General features: G+C 36.8%; 1 long non-coding RNA gene across 1 annotated transcript in view; it reads right to left on the reverse strand.

The window, feature by feature from the left end:
• Positions 1–19,498, reverse strand: part of LOC145520893 (uncharacterized) — an 867,842-nt gene that overhangs the window by 457,044 nt on the left and 391,300 nt on the right. The window contains exon 7 of the long non-coding RNA XR_014064880.1: positions 4,937–5,043. This is a non-coding gene — a long non-coding RNA (uncharacterized LOC145520893). The remainder of the gene's footprint in view (positions 1–4,936; positions 5,044–19,498) is intronic.

Here is a 19,498-nt window from a genome sequence, read left to right on the forward strand (position 1 = left end):
CAGTCCGGGTAGGAAGCAATGTAATCTCATTAGGTTGTCTCATCCAGACTTTTAATTTTTCCGCATTTTCAAAAATTATATGAGGACTGAGTCATTTCTAGTTTTCTCACACTCCTCCCATCCTCCAGAATACCTTGTAGATAACTGAGGCATGATCTAGTTTTATAACTGCAAGTGGTACTCCGGACAAAATCTTTATAAGATTTAGGACAACCGACTCTAAAGAATCCCGTATAGCTGTTAACTCCTCTTCTGGGCCTCCTATTTCTTCCTTTCACATCAGTTTGAAAATTATTTCCAGTGAAGGAGGCAGAAGGAGAGCCAGCATCCAGCCAGCTTTCTCACATTCATCAGTTATCAATATACCATCAGCTCCATCGCTTCCCAGTGCCTCCAAAAAACCCTGCAAAAACTTTCTTTTCAAAAATTATTTTTAGAGCATTTCAAAAGCTGCAGATCATTTTAGACATTGGCCTGTTACATACTGCTTTTCTGATTCACCTCATCATTTGTTAAAGTTCTTTATTTTTCCCATTACCAGCTCATTGCAGGTCTTTTTGTGTGTTTGCTTGTTTACAGATAAATAATTAGGTATCTTGCAAGAATTTAATTTATAATAGCCATTTATAAGACTCCGTTCTTGGAGTCACCTTTTTCTTCTCCAGTCCCTGGCCATGGAATTTTATGCATCATTTCCAGCAAACTTAAATGTTACTATGGTTTAGGTCTATGGTTTTTACAATGCCCCCTTAGAATTTGTGAAGAAAACAGTCAATTGCTACAGAGTAGGAAACAGGATAATGTCTAGCAAATTGGTATCTGTGTTTAAGTAAAATATGCACACAGTTTTAATACCTATATTGTGTGATTTAGTTTTATGAGAACTTGAAAAACTTAAACTGAAGTTGCACAACAGAAAAGGTTGAATAAACTCTCACTTTATGCAAAACTGAAATAACAGAAATTCTCCAAAATTTTAAAATTTCATTAGGGCCTGCCATTTAAAAAATGTCTATCAATAGATGGACGTTAATGAAGATGCAGTACAAAAATACAATGGAGTATTACTCAGCCATAAAAAGAATGAAAGAGAAGGGAATGGCTACCTACTCCAGTATTCTGGCCTGGAGAATTCCAAGGACTGTAGAGTCCATGGGGTCACAAAGAGTTGGACACAACTGAGCAACTTTCACTTTCACTTTGTAGAGATGTGAATGAACCTAGAGTTTGTCATACAGAGTGAGAGAGAAAAACAAATATCAAATATTAACACATAAATGTGGAATCTAGAAAAATGGCACAGATGAACTTATTTGCAGGGCAGGAATAGAGACCCACATGTAGAGAATGGAGTGTGAGGATGGGAGGGAGGGGAGGTGGGATGAACTGGGAGATGATTCGGATTGATATAAGTGTACTGCTACGTGTAAAACAGATAGCTAGTGGGAAGCTACTGTATAGTACAGCGAGTTCAGGTCAATGCTCCGTGGTGACCCAGATGGGCAGCATGGGAGGGAGGTCCTATAGGGAGAGGAGATACATGCATACATATAACAAATTCAGTTTGTTGTACAACATTGTAAAGCAGCTATACCCCAATTTTTGAAAAGTAGGTAGTCTCAGTAGACTATGATCCTCCTATAAAAGATTACTTACCCCCTTTGATAGTATCATTGAAACAAAGTGAGATTTATGTGCATCTGTGGTGACTATTATGCTAGTTTTCAACATTCTAATGCTATTACATAAAATATTTAAACTATCATAATAATTCACAGATATTTTATTATCTACCTATCTTTATAATAAAATAGTTGATCTATAATATTGTGTTAGTTACAGGTGTACAGCAAAGTGATTCACTTTTGGCTTCCCTGGTGGCTCACCGGTAAAGAATCCACCTACAATACAGAAGATTCAATCCGTGGGTTGAGAAGATACCCTGGAGAAGGAAATGGCTACCTACTCCAGTATTCTTGCCCTGGAAATCCCATGGATAGAGGAGCCTGGCAGGCTATAGTCCACGTGGTCGCAAAGAGTTGGACATGACTTAGCGACTAAATGACAACAATCTATGGACTGATCAGACTGGTGAAGACCCAGGAGAAGGATGTGGTCCTGCTCACTATCAGAGAGAACAAGTAAGCAGGAAGCAGCGTTGTGTATGCTGAATGATGCCTCTCTTCTCCTGTGTATTTAGTGTATATTTGAAATTGACTGTTAATTTCATAAAGTGGAGTTACTGTGCAGGAATTTTTGTGTTAATAAATGTCTTTCATTACTTTATTAAAAACAAAAGCAAACAAACAAAAAACTCACTCATGCAGACCCCATGCAAGTTGAGAATGGAGAACTTTCCTAAATGTGTGCCTGCTGAATATATATTTTTAAGATATTTTCCATTATTGGTTATTGCAAGATATTGAATATAGTTCCATGTGTTATACAGTGAATACTAGTTGTTTATCTATTTTACCTATAGTTGTGTGTATCTGTTAATCCCATACTTCCTCCCCGCAGCCTTGCCCTTTGGTACCTGTAAGTTTATTTTCTGGATCTGTGAGTCTCTGTTTTGTAAATAACTTCATTTATATCATTTTTTACATTTCACATGTAAGTAATATCATATAGTATTTGTCTTTGATTTAGTTCACTTTGTGTGATAATCTCTGAGTCTACCCATGTTGCTCCGAGTGGCAATACTTAAATCTTTTTTATGGATGAGTCCTTCTCTCATTGGACACTTAGGTTGCTCCCCTGTCTTGGCTATTGTCAACAGTACTGCTATGAACAGTAGGGTGCAATCAGCCACCTATCTTTATTTACATGTCTTTATTTTTAAAATCTCAAGCATCTGTCTTATCTATTTCCCTGAATCCTCTTTGGTCCTGGAGCCCTCTCACCACTGTGGCCCTCCATTCTTTGCCCTACTCTCTCTCTTCTCCCTCTAGCCCAGCAAGGAGTTTTTGATCTGTTTGTTCTACATGATGGCTCCTGCTTTGAATGGCATTTGTTGTTGTTTTATGGCTAGTGATAGTTGAAGACCAGCTACCTGGTATCTACGTCTAACTAAACTGAGTAAGCTGAATATTCTATTCCTGGACTTGTTTTAAACTATAATGAGACATAATGGAAATATATGGTGTGACAAGGTAGCCGAAGAAATCTGCTTCATCCATCCACTCATAAAAACGTCCAATGACCATGAAGACAAAGCTATCCAAAGCCCAAAGAGAATGTCCAATAATTCCATCTTTTAGGGAGGCAAGCTAAGGTAGCTAAGCAACTTCTTAAACTCGTCTAGAAGAAGGTCTTCACTAACGGTATCTTATATCAGAGACAGAAGCTACAGCTGACCAGATAAATAGGATCCCATCTCTCAACTCTTTTCAGAGTCATGTAGAATCAGAATCCTTCTATCTTAAACAGCCCCTCTTCATAAATTCATTACAAGGCCAAAGGAAAAAAAAAAGTTAGATTTACAAAGGTAAACGGACAGATATATTAACTTGTGGGATGTTCTCACACATCACTATCAGTCTAGGATAGACCAATTATTTTAAAATAAATAAGCGTAAAAGGACATAAATGGCATATAATGTTGAGTTAAAAACTATATACATTCATAGGCTATCTAAAACCATCCTTTTTAAGCATGAACTCTATTCAAGAGAATAACAGATTGAGAAATATTGAATACACGCTGTACACAATAAATGATACAGAATATAGTCTCTGAGGATGATAAACAAAGTAAGATTAATATTAAAAATTTATCAACATTGTAAAAACTATATATTAAAGAGCAATCTCCTCCCTCACTTCCCCAAACCAGTGGTATAAAACAAAATCAAATAAATAATTATAAACTTTTTTGGAGATAATAAAATTGAGACTTACCTCATTTTGTGAGATTCCACCAGATGTAAGTTGAGGAACAAATTCAAAACATAACATTTCACATTTAAAATGTAAAAACACATAATAGACCTGATTTAACTGCTACCCATAATTTGCCTACCCCTGTTCTAAGAGGGTGTTAAGAGGCATATGAAAATTTTAATAGGTGATAATGTCCAATGAGCAAAAATTAAAAACATGCAGGAGATGAGACAACTGAACTCTGTCAACATCACCTTTTACATCACCTTTGTCATCCAATCTTGAACTCATATAATGACAATGTATTACCCCCTTGCCAGACAAACCCAGCACAATTTCCCACTGGGCCTGTATAAGCCCTCAGAATCCTTCTCAACCCACTTCTCAACACAGCCACAAACAACTAGAATCGACAGAAGACATAAGACCTATTTGCCATCTCTGATCTTCTACACCCTTAGAGTACATTACCCAGAATTTGATCTAGCACTTTGGAGTCACAGAATAGAGAGGAGCCATCACCTTCCTTAACCTCAACTGTTGCAGCCTATAGTCACAAACATTTTTCAACCTCATCATGCCACTGACATGCATTCAGCTAACAAGCAGCTAAAATCTTGAAGCCCTCTGCATACCAGTTGCTATTAAGCCATACCTTATGGTATGGCTTAATGTTAAGTCTTCTCTGTTAGATTGTAGTGTATATCTACACTTATCTGTTAGACTGTAGTATATATCTCTCAACTTCAACTCATTTAATAATGAATTAGCATGCCTTTGGATCTTTATGCTAATTCAGTATGACTGAAGTAACGGTCTCAAATGGCATTGTTTACAATACAATTTAAAGGTATCTTCTCGAGAACCACAACAACCATGTTTTAAACTCCTCTCTGCATCAAGAATTGAAAATTTGGGGCTAAGATTTATATTCACACTGTACATATTATCTACACAAAAATACATTTTCTTGAGTGTGGCGTTTTCTTTCAAAACCGTATCATCATTTTACTAAATTAAGAAAATAAAGATAACTTTAAGATTGTTCTAGTACCTTAGAGCCTTAAGGACTGACTCCAACCAGAAGAAGCTTTAGGCAAGTAGTGTAGTCCAGGAATTTCTCATTTTCCAAGTAAATCTTTCGGTCAAGAATTAGAGTACCTGTCATCAGGAAAGATAAAAAGAATGTACACACAACTGAATTTCATACAGCTAAACAATAAAAAAAAAAAAGTGAGTTACTGATATAATCCAGCCATATAAGACATTAAACACTATCAGAGAGCTCTGAAAAGTCATAGGCATTACACAAACATAAAGAATCATAATTTTGTATGTATTTGATTGCCTTAAGGTGGACAGCATTATTCTATCTCTGCATTTCTAGAAAAGAGATAGGAGAGTAGCATTCTACAGTCTTAATTTATAATCCTCTGATTGTATTTACTTCATTTTGTTTATTTTTCCAAGAAACAATTATTTTTTCTTTTATGTCTAATTTTCTTCATGAAAAATGTAGCAACTTATTTGGTAAATTCTAATTTCTTGGAATAACAGAATTCTTTCAACACAGAAGTGTTACTGGATAGATTCTTATACAAAGATCAGCAAACTTTTGCTGTAAGGGCCAAATGCTAAACATTTTAGGCTTGGTGGCCAAGAAGCAATGTCCTCAACTCTTTTAAGAACTATCCTCCCTGAAATACTGTCTTTTTTACATTCTATATTTAAATATGTTAAACCATACTTGGCTCACACACCATACAAAAACAGGTGGCGGGACAGACTTGGCCTTTGTTTGGTGAAGCCTGCTATAGAGTACTGACCACTGAATAAAAATAAGGTTACAGTTGTCTGGTCATCCATCAAAACCTAAAGACTCCACTTTCAATGTAGGACCCGGTTTGATTCCTGGGTGGGGAAGATCCGCTAAAGAACGGATAAGCTACCTACTCCAGTGTTCTTGGGATTCTCTTGTGGCTCAGGAGAAGGCAATGGGAACCCACTCCAGTGTTCTTGCCTGGAAAATCCCAGGGATGGGGGAGGATGAGGGAGCCTGGTGGGCTGCCGTCTATGGGGTTGCACAGAGTCGGACACGACTGAAGCCTCTTAGCAGCTTGTGGCTCAGCTGGTAAAGAATCTGCCTGCAATGTGGGAGACCTGGGTTCGATCCCTAGATTGGGAGGTCCCCTAGAGAAGGGAAAGGCTACCCACTCCAGTTTCCTGGCCTGGAGAATTCCATGGACTGTATAGTCCATGAGGTCACAAAGAGTCGGACACTACTGAGCGACTTTCACTTTCACGACTAGATGACACTATTCAAAAATCACCTCCATTTTGACAAAAGAAATTTCATGTGTCAAGTTTCTAATTCTTCCTGTTAGAAAGCTCTGCCCACATGAGACTTGCTCCCCACCAATTTCTTGTTGGGTGGTGCTCCTTGCTTTGCAGTCTCCAAGGCTTAGAGTCTGGCCCTTCCCATGAGCTGCCAAACTTTGTCTTAGGATCCTGTCATGGGTTAAATTATGCACCCCGCCCCCCCCCCCCAAAAAGATACATAGGGAAATCCTAACTCCTGGCATCTGTGAAAATGTGACTGTATTTGTAAAATAGTGTTTTTGCAGATGTAATCGGGTTAAGATAATATCATGGGTTATAAACCAATATGACAGGTATTCTTCTAACAAGTCAAAAATAAAAGAAATACAGAAAACGTCATGTGACAATAGACACAGAGATTGGTGTGAGGCAGCTATAAGCCAGGAAATGCCAAGGATTGATGGCTACCACCAAAGCTGGGAAGAGGCAAGGAAAGATTTTACCCACAGTCTCAGAGGGAGCAGGCTCTGGCTGGCACCCTGATGTTAGACTTCAGCCTCCCAAAGTATAAGAGAATAAATTTCTGTTAAGCCACCTGAGGTCATGGTATTTCATTACAGCAACTCTAAGAACCTCATACAGTGGGGCTCCTCAGAAGGAGACCCGGACACAAGGATTTAGTACAAATGACTTTTTAAGAAAGTGCTTCCGACCCAATCAAAAATTGGGCCAAAGAACTAAACAGACATTTCTCCAAAGAAGACATACAGATGGCTAACAAACACATGAAAAGATGCTCAACATCACTCATTATTAGAGAAATGCAAATCAAAACCACTATGAGGTACCATTTCACACCAGTCAGAATGGCTGCTATCCAAAAGTCTACAAGCAATAAATGCTGGAGAGGGTGTGGAGAAAAGGGAACCCTCTTACATGGTTGGTGGGAATGCAAACTAGTACAGCCACTATGGAGAACAGTGTGGAGATTCCTTAAAAAACTGGGAATAGAACTGCCATATGACCCAGCAATCCCACTGCTGGGCATACACACTGAGGAAACCAGAATTGAAAGAGACGCATGTACCCCAGTGTTCATCGCAGCACTGTTTACAATAGCCAGGACATGGAAGCAACCTAGATGTCCATCAGCAGACGAATGGATAAGGAAGCTGTGGTACATATACACAATGGAATATTACTCAGCCATTAAAAAAAATACATTTGAATCGGTTCTATTGAGATGGATGAAACTGGAGCCCATAATATAGTGAAGTAAGCCAGAAAGAAAAACACCAATACAGTATACTAATGCATATATATGGAATTTGAAAAATGGTAACGATAACCCTATATGCGAGACAGAATAAGAGACACAGATGCATAGAACAGTCTTATGGACTCTGAGGGAGAAGGTGAGGGTGAATATCATTGAAACATTCATCTGGGAGAATAGCATTGAAACATGTATATTATCATACGTGAAACAGAACACCATTCCATGTTCGATGCATGAGACAGATGCTCGGGGCTGGGGCAATGGGATGGCCCGGAGGGGTGGGATGGGGAGGGAGGTGGGTGGGGGGTCCAGGAGGGGGAACGCATGTGGACCCATGGCTGATTCATGTCAATGTATGGCAAAAACTACTACAATATTGTAAAGTAATTAGCCCCCAACTAAAATAAATAAATTTATTTGGAAAAAAAAAAAAAAAAAAGAAAGTGCTTCCAGTAGAATCCAGTAAGAAAGTAGAGAAAGCAGGACAGGGAAGGGTTTCAGAACAAAGTATGTGTGAGATCTTAGGCAAAGTTCCAACCTCAGCCCCATCTTTTAAAGACCTTATCCCCCCTGAAAGCACAGGAACAAATTTCATACTTCCTGTCAGGAAAGCCAGGCAGCCACTGGCTGTCCCACCAGAACGAACCAACTTCCCGGCACTTCAGGCTCTGTGGGTTGGCAAAGCAGCAGTAGCTGCCATTGGGCAAGTACCTGAAGAAGTTGCAGGCACTAACCTAGGAACACAATCACTAGGGAATCTGGGATGACTTAGACTGCAAGGAGATCCAACCAGTCCATCCTAAAGGAAATCAGTCCTGAATATTTATTGGAAGGACTGATGCTGAAGCTGAAACTCTAATACTTTGGCCACCTGTTGTGAAGAACTGACTCATTTGAAATGACCCTGATGCTGGGAAAGATTGAAGGTGGGAGAAGGGGACAACAGAGGATGAGATGGTTGGATGACATCACCAAAGAAATGTACATGAGTTTAAGTAAACTCCGGGAGGTGGTGATGGACAGGGAGGCCTGGCGTGCTGCAGTCCATGCGGTCGCAAAGAGTCGGATACGACTGAGTGACTGAACTGAACTGGGTATGAAACACACAGATACTGTAAAAGGAACTTAGGAGCATTTGAGAAAAGCACGGGTTGCATTTACAATACCCATTAGTAAAATATTTATTTTCTGCTCAAATTTCATACAGTGGAGTCTGAAGTTTTCAACTAAGAACAATAACGGATATGCCACCCAAGAGAAGAAAACCATCTATCTTTTTTAAAACTGCAATGATAGGTCAAAGTCATTCACTTTTACAAACATAAATGGGTTCCAAACTGCATAGTATAGGGAACTCTATTTAATGTACTATGATGACCTGAAGGAAGTTTAAAAGGGAGAGTATATATCTATGGCTCATTCACTTTGTTTTACATTAGAGTACAACAACTTTACACCAATACAAATTTTTTTTAAAAGTTAGTAAAAATTCTGTAAACAAACAAACATAAATGGGTTCCTAAAATGTTGTGGGAAATGCCAAAATGTGAAAAGCAAATCATGTTTTAAATGCATTAAATATTCAATACTCATAGAAAAACTTGTGGAACCCTGAGTAAACTGAGGTCTATTTCTATATTTAAGGATATCAATTTTGCTATTATATACATATATAATCCTACTATTATGAGCAAATATGTTACAAATGCCTCACAGTTATAGACCACTACTCTTGAGATTATGCTTCCTGCTTTTATGAGTTCATATGCTAGTATCTGTAGGATCTTTGGTCAAGTCACTTAACATTTTTGAGCCTCAGTTTTTCTTCCTGTGAAATGTAGTGTTAATATACACTGCAAAGGAGATCATTATATAACTTATGTAAATGCTTTTGGTGAATATAAAAGAGTGTGTATATATATATATATATATATATATATATATATAATAATATTGAGAAACACATCAAAATAGGGTATAAATAGGAAGCCCCACAGGAATTACAAGTGAAAAAAATATCAAGTCCATGTGATCTGTGGCATCGTAGTACCAGGCGGATTCCTCTCAAAGATGCAGACACACTGGACAATTGTCTAGAAAACCCTTGAATCACACATATTATTCTGCTGCTTCTAATTTGAAATACATCAAATAAAGTACTAGTTACAATTTATCTTCCCACACAGCTTGCCTACAAGGCAATAAAGTACTAATCTGAGAACAGGTATGTCTGAGACCTTCACAATTTCTCAGTGGACTTTGAAAAGATGGTAATCTAGTGAATAAGTCTGTATGTTATCAGCTTGGTTAAGGTAAGTCTGGCCTTGAGTGCTCGAAATACTCTTAGGGCATAAAGATAAGTTTGTGAGGCTTCAAAGTGATAACCATACCCTGAAACTTTTTTCAATTCACCAAGATACCCTAAGTCTTGGCTTGGCAAATAGCTGGCATCTTCTTCCTTGAAATTTCCATTCTCTTTATTGACTACGCCAAAGCCTTTGACTGTGTGAATTACAACAAACTGTGGAAAATTCTGAAAGAGATGGGAATACCAGACCACCAAACTGCCTCCTGAGAAATCTGTATGCAGGTCAGGAAGCAACAGTTAGAACTGGACATGGAACAACAGACTGGTTCCAAATTGGGAAAGGAATATGTCAAGGCTGTACATTGTCACTTCGCTTATTTAACTTATATGAAGAGTAAATCATGAGAAACGCTGGGCTGGATGAAGCACAAGCTGGAATCAAGATTTTTGGGAGAAATATCAATAATCTCAGATATGCAGATGACACTACCCTTATGGCACATAGTGAAGAACTAAAGAGCCTCTTGATGAAAGTGAAAGAAGAGAGTGAAAAAGCTGGCTTAAAACTTAGCATTCAGAAAACTAAGATCATGGCATCTGGTCCCATCACTTCATGGCAAATAGATAGGGAAACAGTAGAAACAGTGGCAGACTTTATTTTGGGGGCTCCAAAATCACTGCAGATGGTGACTGCAGCCATAAAATTAAAAGACGCTTACTCCTTGGAAGGAAAGTTATGACCAATCTATACAGCTTATTAAAAAGCAGAGACATTACTTTGCCAACAAAGGTCCATCTAGTCAAATCTATGGTTTTTCCAGTGGTCATGTATGGATGTGAGAGCTGTACTATAAAGAAAGTGAGCACCGAAGAATTGATGCTTTTGAACTGTGGTGTTGGAGAAGACTCTTGAGAGTCCCTTGCACTGCAAGGAGATCCAACCAGTCCATCCTAAAGGAAATCAGTCCTGAGTATTCATCGAAAGGACTGATGCTGAAGCTGAAACTCCAATACTTTGGACACCTGATGTGAAGAACGGACTCATGGGAAAAGACCCTGATGCTGGGAAAGATTGAAGGTGGGAGGAGGAGGAGACCACAGAGGATGAAATGGTTGGATGGCATCACTGACAAACGATGGACATGAGTTTGAGCAAACTCCAGGAGTTGGTGATGGACAGGGAGGCCTTGTGTGCTACAGTCTATGGGATCACAAAGAGTCAGACACAACTGAGTGACTGAACTGAACTAAACTGAAATGTATTAAATGCCATAATTTTCTTTAGGTTCTTGAGATTCCCTTTAATTAAACCTGCAGGATGCCTATAGAACTCAAAAAGTAGTAATAGTCTATAGAAAAATGTTCATCAGATCTGACAGCTACTTTTAATGCAGATAGTCCTTTCATGGACAGCTGATTTCCAAAACACAATCTATACAAACCTCCTGTCTTCTTTTTCTTCTTTGGATATAATCCCTTGTTCACTGATAATTGAAACGTGTTTATGGTAATTTGATTCCTGTTTGTTTTTCAGTCTATTCTTAGTGTAGAGGAATGGCAGGAATTTAAACATTACTCTACTTTTACATCTAGGCAAACAGCACTGAAACAATATCCGTTCAAGTTCAGTTAAGATTTTATGTTGATATACTGGCCTGACCCCTCTGGAATCAGAGAGCAGATTATACATTCTCTTTTTCTTTCTTCCTTTCTTTCCTTTTTCTCCCTTCCTTCCTCGTGTTATATCGGGATCAAATTTCTTCTTTATCATTTCTATTTTCATTCTCTTTCTAGGTTCTTCAAATTCTACTGCTCTATACGCACATCTTTCCTTATTCACGCTCATACAGGCTTCTTGTTTGTTAGAAAGGAAAGAAAATAAAGCAAAAGAGGAAGGTGGGAAAAGTGAAAGGGAAAAAAGAACAAAAGCAAATAAGGAAAACAATTAGATACATTTGTGATTTAGTCAAGCATGAATACATTACTACTTTTTTATTTTTTTTATTTAAATGCCTGCTCCAGGTAAGGCTTTGGGCTAGGTGGTGGGAAAGTAAAGTTAGAAAAGATGAAAATCATCACCTAATAGAGCAGACATCACACAGCTGTGAATAAACTAACACAAAGCCAAAGGTGGAGAAGTTCCCTAAGAGAGGCAGAGCTAAGTGACCGTGACAGTGGACATGAAGGGAAGAGGCCATTCAATTAGGCAGAGGATGGAGAGTGCAGGCAGAGTCTCATGGAAAGATGGGACTTGAGATAGGCCTTTGAGATAAAGATTTGTTTTCCCTTCTAATTTCTCCCATCCATTTCACTAAAAAATTCCTCAAGCAAGCTCTGTAGATCCCTTTCCTCATCAGTCCTTCAATTCCTGGTTAATCTTTCTTCTCCTTTTAGTCCATCTTCAAAACTGATCTTTCAAAGAATACCTGTCACACTTTTACAGTCAAACTCCATAGCCTGGAGACAGATTAAAAAAATAATAAACACCTTCTTTAAGGAAAAAAAAAATTTGCTCTTAACATCCCTAACATAGCAATATCCTACATTTCTCCTTTCTTTGACTCAGGCCAGACACTCTAATGGGAACTGCTTTGTGATTTCATCATGATTAGTGTCAGGGATTTACCACTGTATGCCGCCCTGGAAGATCTGTTCCAAGATATGCCAAAGGGAGAAAGGAAGGGATAAGCTGGGAGTCTGGGACTGACATATACACACTATTATATTTAAAATAGATAATCACCAAGGACCTACTATACAGCACAGGGAACACTGCTCAATATTCTGTAATAACCTAAATGGGAAAAGAATCTGAAAAATAATAGTTACATGTACACACATAATGAATCACTGCTGTGCACCTGAAACTAACATAATATTGTAAATCAACCACAGTCCTATATAAAATAAAAATTTAAGAAATGATTCTAGACTTATGTATATACTCTTTTAACCGAAGTATGATTGCATCTTTGAAAATCTTTTTGATCCATCCTCACCTTTGAACAAGATTCAGCAGATGAAGACACCTTTAAAAAGCATATTCTACTCCAAACTACATTAATAATTAACCAGTATTTCATTAAAGATGTTAAAGAGAGACAGGAAATAGGATTCACATTACCCCCTACCCTGGAGAACCATACTGCCCGCTGTGAACTACCGTTCTTCTTCTGGAAGGTCTTTCATTGGCTACCTAAGCCCCTTCTCTATAGATAAAAATAGAAGACCAAATTACTGTAGAACAGAAGGCAAATTAGATAAAGATTCAAGTTGAGATATGGTATTATAAATAGGAGTATAAATTAGGAAGAGAAGTGTGATAGAATAGGTGGAGAGAAAAGATGGGTCCTAATATTTTTATTGTATATATTAACAGTAGGGTGTCGAAGGGTGGTTGGTGAACATGAAGTAGGAGTTTAAATACACTATGTCCAAGTATAAAATTCTTTAAAAGGGCAAAAAACGCATCAAAATTTTGGTACTAAGTAGGGAGAGGGTAGTATAAATGTGGTAGCATAAGCCTATCATCTTTTATGTCCAATATTTTACACTCAAATTTGATAAACTGAGATCTACTAACCATATTAAGTTTTAGAAACAATCACTACAAAAAGTGTCTCATATGGCAAAGAATCTGCCTGCAATGCAGGATATACACCCAGTTTCGATTCCTGGGTCGGAAAGATCCCCTGGAGAAGAGAATGGCTACTCACTCCAATACTCTTGCCTGGAAATTTCATGGGCAGAGGAGCCTGGGGGTCTACAGTCCATGGGGTCGCAAAGAGAAGGACACGTCTGAGCAACTTTCACTCACTATGGAGTGATTCCTGGCAAAAACTACACAGGAAACCCTTAAAAGTGATTTCCTAAGTAAGACTAGAGATATAAGGATGGAGGTGGCCAACCACTACTTTAATTATAAGTCCTTTGTCCTATTTGGGTTTTCCAAAATAGGTACATGGATTCATTTACTAAAATTTCACAAAGGAAAAAAATATACTGGGGAAATACTTTTAACACCAATTACTTGAATGAATGGTTTTTTATAAATTTTTGGTTGAAAGGTCTTATCCTAAAATACAGAGCTTTTTATTCTTAACATAACTAAAGATACTTTCATGCTAAATCTAGATGCTAGTAGAGATAAGTGAATTCAGATATAAAAGTTTAATTAAGAAATAATGGGAGAACAATCTTCAGAGGGAGAATGCTTTATTGATTTTTTTTAATGTGAATTAGAACATTTAAAAATATTTTGCTTCAAATGTCCAATGCAAGGGCATCATTAGAGAATCAATGTCCTAAATATTCACAGCTGGGTATCTCTCACCTAAAAATAGAGCCTCTGTTTTATCAAAATAGATGCCCCTGTAGGTAGTGGTCGTGTGGGTCTCCTTCTATGTTTCCTCTTTTCTTTCTCCATGTGGAGTTTTAATCTGTTGGGTATTTTTCCTCTCATTGCTTGTCTGTTCTTGTTCTCTTTTTATTTCATTTTCTTATTCAATTAATCTTTATTTGCCATTCATGTGTCTGAGTCTTTTAAATTATGTTACACGATTTACTGAACAATTTGTTATTCCTTACTCTCAATTCAAAAAGTCAATCAATGGACTATTTCTTTATTTCTGTTATAAAAATAGTAAAAGAAGGCAAACAGGAAAGAAGAAGGGATGAGGAAGAGAAAAGGAGATGGGAGGGAAGGAGTAAGTTCGGGGGCAAGAAGATACAAAAATAGGTATAAAGAAGAGAAACACCTTTATTTTTATGTGTTTTATTTAATTTTTCTTTTTGTGCTTCAGGGGCCCTGATGGAAAAGAGCTACTACAACTCCAGTTGAAGTGTAGTCTAAGTATTCTGTTTTTAATACTGAGATATGGAATTTTTTCTCAGTTTTACTGAAGTATAACTTGACAAGTAAAATTGTATTATATTTAAAGTGCATAAATATGATGGTCTGATTATCTATATATAATGAAAGGATATTCTAGGATATGGAAATATTGACAAAGGTACTGAACCACATACTTAGAGAAAGGTTATCCTAAGGAAGTGAGATCCTCATTTTTCAAAGTTGGGATAACTTAACAATTCAAATCTGATAAATTAAGGAGGAGTGTATAAGCAGGTAACTACTAACATCAGGCAAGCTAACCTGGTCTTTTGACAAGTATTTGAAGATACAGCTACCCACAGATAGCCTGAACACAGATCCAGAATCCTAGAATCAGCAAGGACTTTAGCAATGGCCTAAACTCTTATCACAGACAAAGTCTGAAATCCAAGGGCATCCAAAGACTTGCCTATTGTGTTATAGTTTCATACTGGAAAATGGCAACCTCTGAAAAAAACAATATATTCAAAACGACTTAATGCAAAAGCATCTTAAAATGGGTGCATTTTATTTAATGTAAATCATATCTCAATAAAGTTGGTTAGAAGTCAGTGTTTTCACCTTCTTACTCACAGGTGTATTATGTCTCTGGATTAGCCGGTATCATGTTCATTATCCCTTCATTCAACATACATGCTAGGGACTGTCACAGGCACCAAGAAAAAAAGATGAGCAAAAGGAGATACGGTGCCTGCCTTCATGGAGCTTACAGGCTGTTGTGAAACAGGCATTAGTAAGAGAATGACAACAACAAATGCAAAACTCAACTACGCTGACAACTGCTGCAAAAAGAGTACTGTGTGTCCCAGTACCATGCGGTAGACGCTTCCATCCTAGTCACACAGAGAGCTCAGGGTCTCTTCCTTAGAGAAGGGAGCACTGAATTTAAATCTGAAAATATATTGAAACTGGGATAGGATGGGGTAAGGGAGTCGGGAAACACACATGGGAAGAACACACGTTGGTGGAAACAGATGCTTTCAAAAGTCAGAAGATAATGAGGTAGAAGAAACCCAGCGAATGAAGGGTGACATGGTGAGAAAACGTCTCTGAAGTCAGTTAAGGAAAAAAAAAAGTTAAGCAAGGTTGTGTTGATGCTACAAAATTGTAGAACTCAAAGAACCCCCAATGTCATTATTTTCATTTGGCATATTTACCTAAAGTAGCCAAATGATGGCATTAATCCATTGAATATTTCTATCAATGATGCCAAAGAAAATAACAAACTGATTTGACAAATTTTTAGTAAGTCCCTTTCAATTCTTCCACACAAGCACTCTATTTAAAGGAAACATTTCTCACAGCAGTTGTTTGATTGCTTTAACTTCTTATTTGAAAAACATTCTGTCTTTGACTGAAATGGTAAACTTTAACTGACTACGTTATTTTTCACCTAAATGGAATACCCATAAACACTGATAACTGGAGAAGCTGTATTTTATCATACAGCTAGTCAAGTCAATGAAGCTGAAAAAATAAAACCAGCCATACTGGTCTATGGTCATAATTAGACCAAAATTTGGGACTGAAACTTTACTTTTAAAGCAGAAGATCTTTTAAAACAGCCTGTTGAAAGGCTTCCTACTGACATTCATCAGTGTGACCTGGGAAAAGCCAAGCCTGGAGGCAGTATTGCCCAGTGATTAAGAATTTAAATTCTTGATGTTCAAAGATCTGGTTCTACATCTGCTCAGACTATCCTCCAGCTCTGTGACTTTAGACAATATACTTAGTCCCTTAATTTTCTAATCTAGATATTGAGGAAAATGATAATTCCATCACAGGTTGCTTGAAAGACAATAATATAAAGACATTATCCAATGCAAAGACTGACACTCAAGTGTTAACCATTATTTGTAGGTTACATTAAGTAGCTTTACACAGTTACCAAAGACCACAATGTCAGACTCCTTGGCATTTTCTAACAAAACTGTCAATGTCAACATTCAATGAGGTTGCAATCTGTGTGGCTATGTCTCAGATTGAGACGTCTGAGCAATTGTTTGTGATCATCAACTATCTGGGTCAAAATCCATGGAGGCAAAAAAAAATTCCATCTCTTCTAGTATGTCGACACTCCTTTACACAACTCTGAAAGTGAGGGGCTCTCCAGGCGGGGTGGGGATACTCTAGGGCACATCTGTGATAAGACGGTTTTAGGGAAAATGAGCACATAAAATAGATCACAGTCTTCTGTTTTTTCACACTAGACTGCTTTTTGAACAAGATGTTTTATTTTCATGGTAATTTAATCATTAAATGTTACTAAGTAGGGGTTATAAGAAGGAAACGGTTTCTCAGGGCCTTGAAATTCAGGATTCTCCTTTGAGTTGCCCCAATTCCCCTTTTTGTTGTGACCTTGGGATTAGTTATTTAGCTATTCTATACTCTAACTTTTTATGCAAAATGAGAAAAATGCCACTTTTATGAGCAGGCAGTAAATTCCTAACTAACACTTAGAGCACACTTTAGTTCCTTTCAGCTGAGAAAATTAAAGTAAATGAAAATATTTCATTATTAATAATCTAATTCTCTTTGAATCTTTGATTAATACCATTTCAATATATGAGATTTTCAAGATTGGGTCATATTCTATATAAATTTTTGAAGGTGGAAGCTATATACAAATAGATAAATTTGAGTTAAAATTAATTCTCCTAAGAAGATTTAAAATGGACATAATACCTCGTGAATTAAGCATAAAACAGCAGATCCAAAGACAGCCTCCTACAAAAACCAGTAGCATATTGCTACTTTAAGTATTTTATTTTCATTAGAGGGGAGATAACCACTTTTAACAATTTTGAATTTTTTGATAATATAAAATATCACACATACTGTGATGATTTTTTTTTTAAGTAAATTGAGGTCGGGTTCAAGAGGCCCACATCCGATACAAATGGTACACACAGAATGTCATTTTGGATTGGCCATGTTCCCCCCCCCCCCCCACCAAATCACTAACTAGAGAGTACTCTGAGGCATTTCTCACCACTACGTTTTTCTTCATGATATTGTTAAAAATACGATGATTTAACATGGGTGGATATTTTCAGGGAATCTTACAGAGTACTGACATTTCAGTTGGTGCTCATTTTGTTAGTTTCGACTTTCTTAACATCCTTTTATAAAATGTATAAACCTACTAACATAAAAGGCATATTCCAAAGGAAGGGTTTGAAAGTGTTAAAGGAAAGTGTCAGATATGTTATAAAGTCCTACCATTGAACTCTGCATTACCCTTTCCCTTTCATATTTAACATGCACGCAGCTGCTCATGCCATGTAATCAACTGATTGTTACACAAGCATTTTCTAAAGCTATGACAATCTCAGATTTATGAGGTCAAGAAGTGCAGACTTAATCCATTCAATAGCTGCAATTTATCGTCTGATTATAATTGTATACACAAACACAGTAATGATTTAGATGACATAGTGTAAAGATGAAATCCGTTTATTTTAAAAGGGTTTCTAACCTTTAAAATATGTTGCCATGAACACCTTTCGATGTCCGCTTTTAACAACACAATTATTATTGTTTTATTGATCAGGGTTTTATTACGGATTTGACACTTATATTTCATGCTAATCGAAAAAGGTGTAATTTTTCTGCACAATTTTAACAAGAATATGACTGTAATTAATTATATCACTATTATGTTTTCAGTGTCTAGAAAGAAGTGCTTAATTTATCACACATGTCTCCTACAGCATATGGAAACCTCTTTTAAAAAGACAGGGTGCGTGCTCCTTCCAGAGATGATAGGATGTGACATAGGAACTATATTTATAGATTTCTGCTGCCATGCTGACCTGGTTTCATAGTGACAGCTCTTCTGGAATGGGATTGTACATTAGCAACTCAGATAGCCTGGGTGGCACCAAATCTTACCATCGTTTGGTCTTATAATACTAATTAGTGGTCATTCCCTAATGCCTTCATAGATCAAGAAAACAACCTGCAGACAAGGCCAAAATGGTGCTGAATAACAGCGGTCATATATACTTCAGATATTTTTTTCCCAGTTTGCAAGTTGTAACAAATGGTAAAATGCCGTTGCCAACATGCTTGGCTATATATGGTAGTTTTGTTCATTTAATATTTACTGTTACACATGAGTAGTTGTAAGCTCTACCTATAACATACACACACAAGTATGTATGTAATATTTATATTGATCTTTATTGTTAATGATCTCATCATTCTCCTAAAATACTACGGCTCTATTATACAAGAGAATTAGAACACTTATACACATAGCAGTACAATTTATGTTTCAAATGAAATTTTTAAAATAATTGGTATCCCGTGCTAATAAAGCCAAGATTTTTCTTGCTCAATTTTTATATGTTGCTCAATAACAACCTTATTAAATCACATAAATTTACATTTCACTTTCCATATTACCTACATATATGAATTACACTTCATTATATACTGCCGTCCTGTATCTGTACCATTACACCGTTTCTATTATATGAATCTATAAATTCTAATTAATACATATAATTTGATACATTTAATACTGAAATAGATGATTTTGCATTTTTAAAAAATACTCAAAATCATCATATGTATCATAAGGTTTGATCTATCTCTGTATCTTTTCTCTAAATTTTCAGTATGATACTGATTAAATATTTTAGCCTATTAGAAAATATTTGATTTAAGAACCTAAATGGAAAGACATTAAATATTAAAATAATTTATAAATATGAAATTCTCTACCTAACATTATGTAGAATGAATGAAAAAGCATATAATATATTATAAGATGGCAAATGAAGCAAAATCAATAGTTGAATTGGTAGCA

Source organism: Giraffa tippelskirchi, chromosome 9 (assembly GCF_054371585.1).
Source record: "Giraffa tippelskirchi isolate mGirTip1 chromosome 9, T2T-mGirTip1v1.2.pri, whole genome shotgun sequence".
NCBI classification, from domain to species: domain Eukaryota; kingdom Metazoa; phylum Chordata; class Mammalia; order Artiodactyla; family Giraffidae; genus Giraffa; species Giraffa tippelskirchi.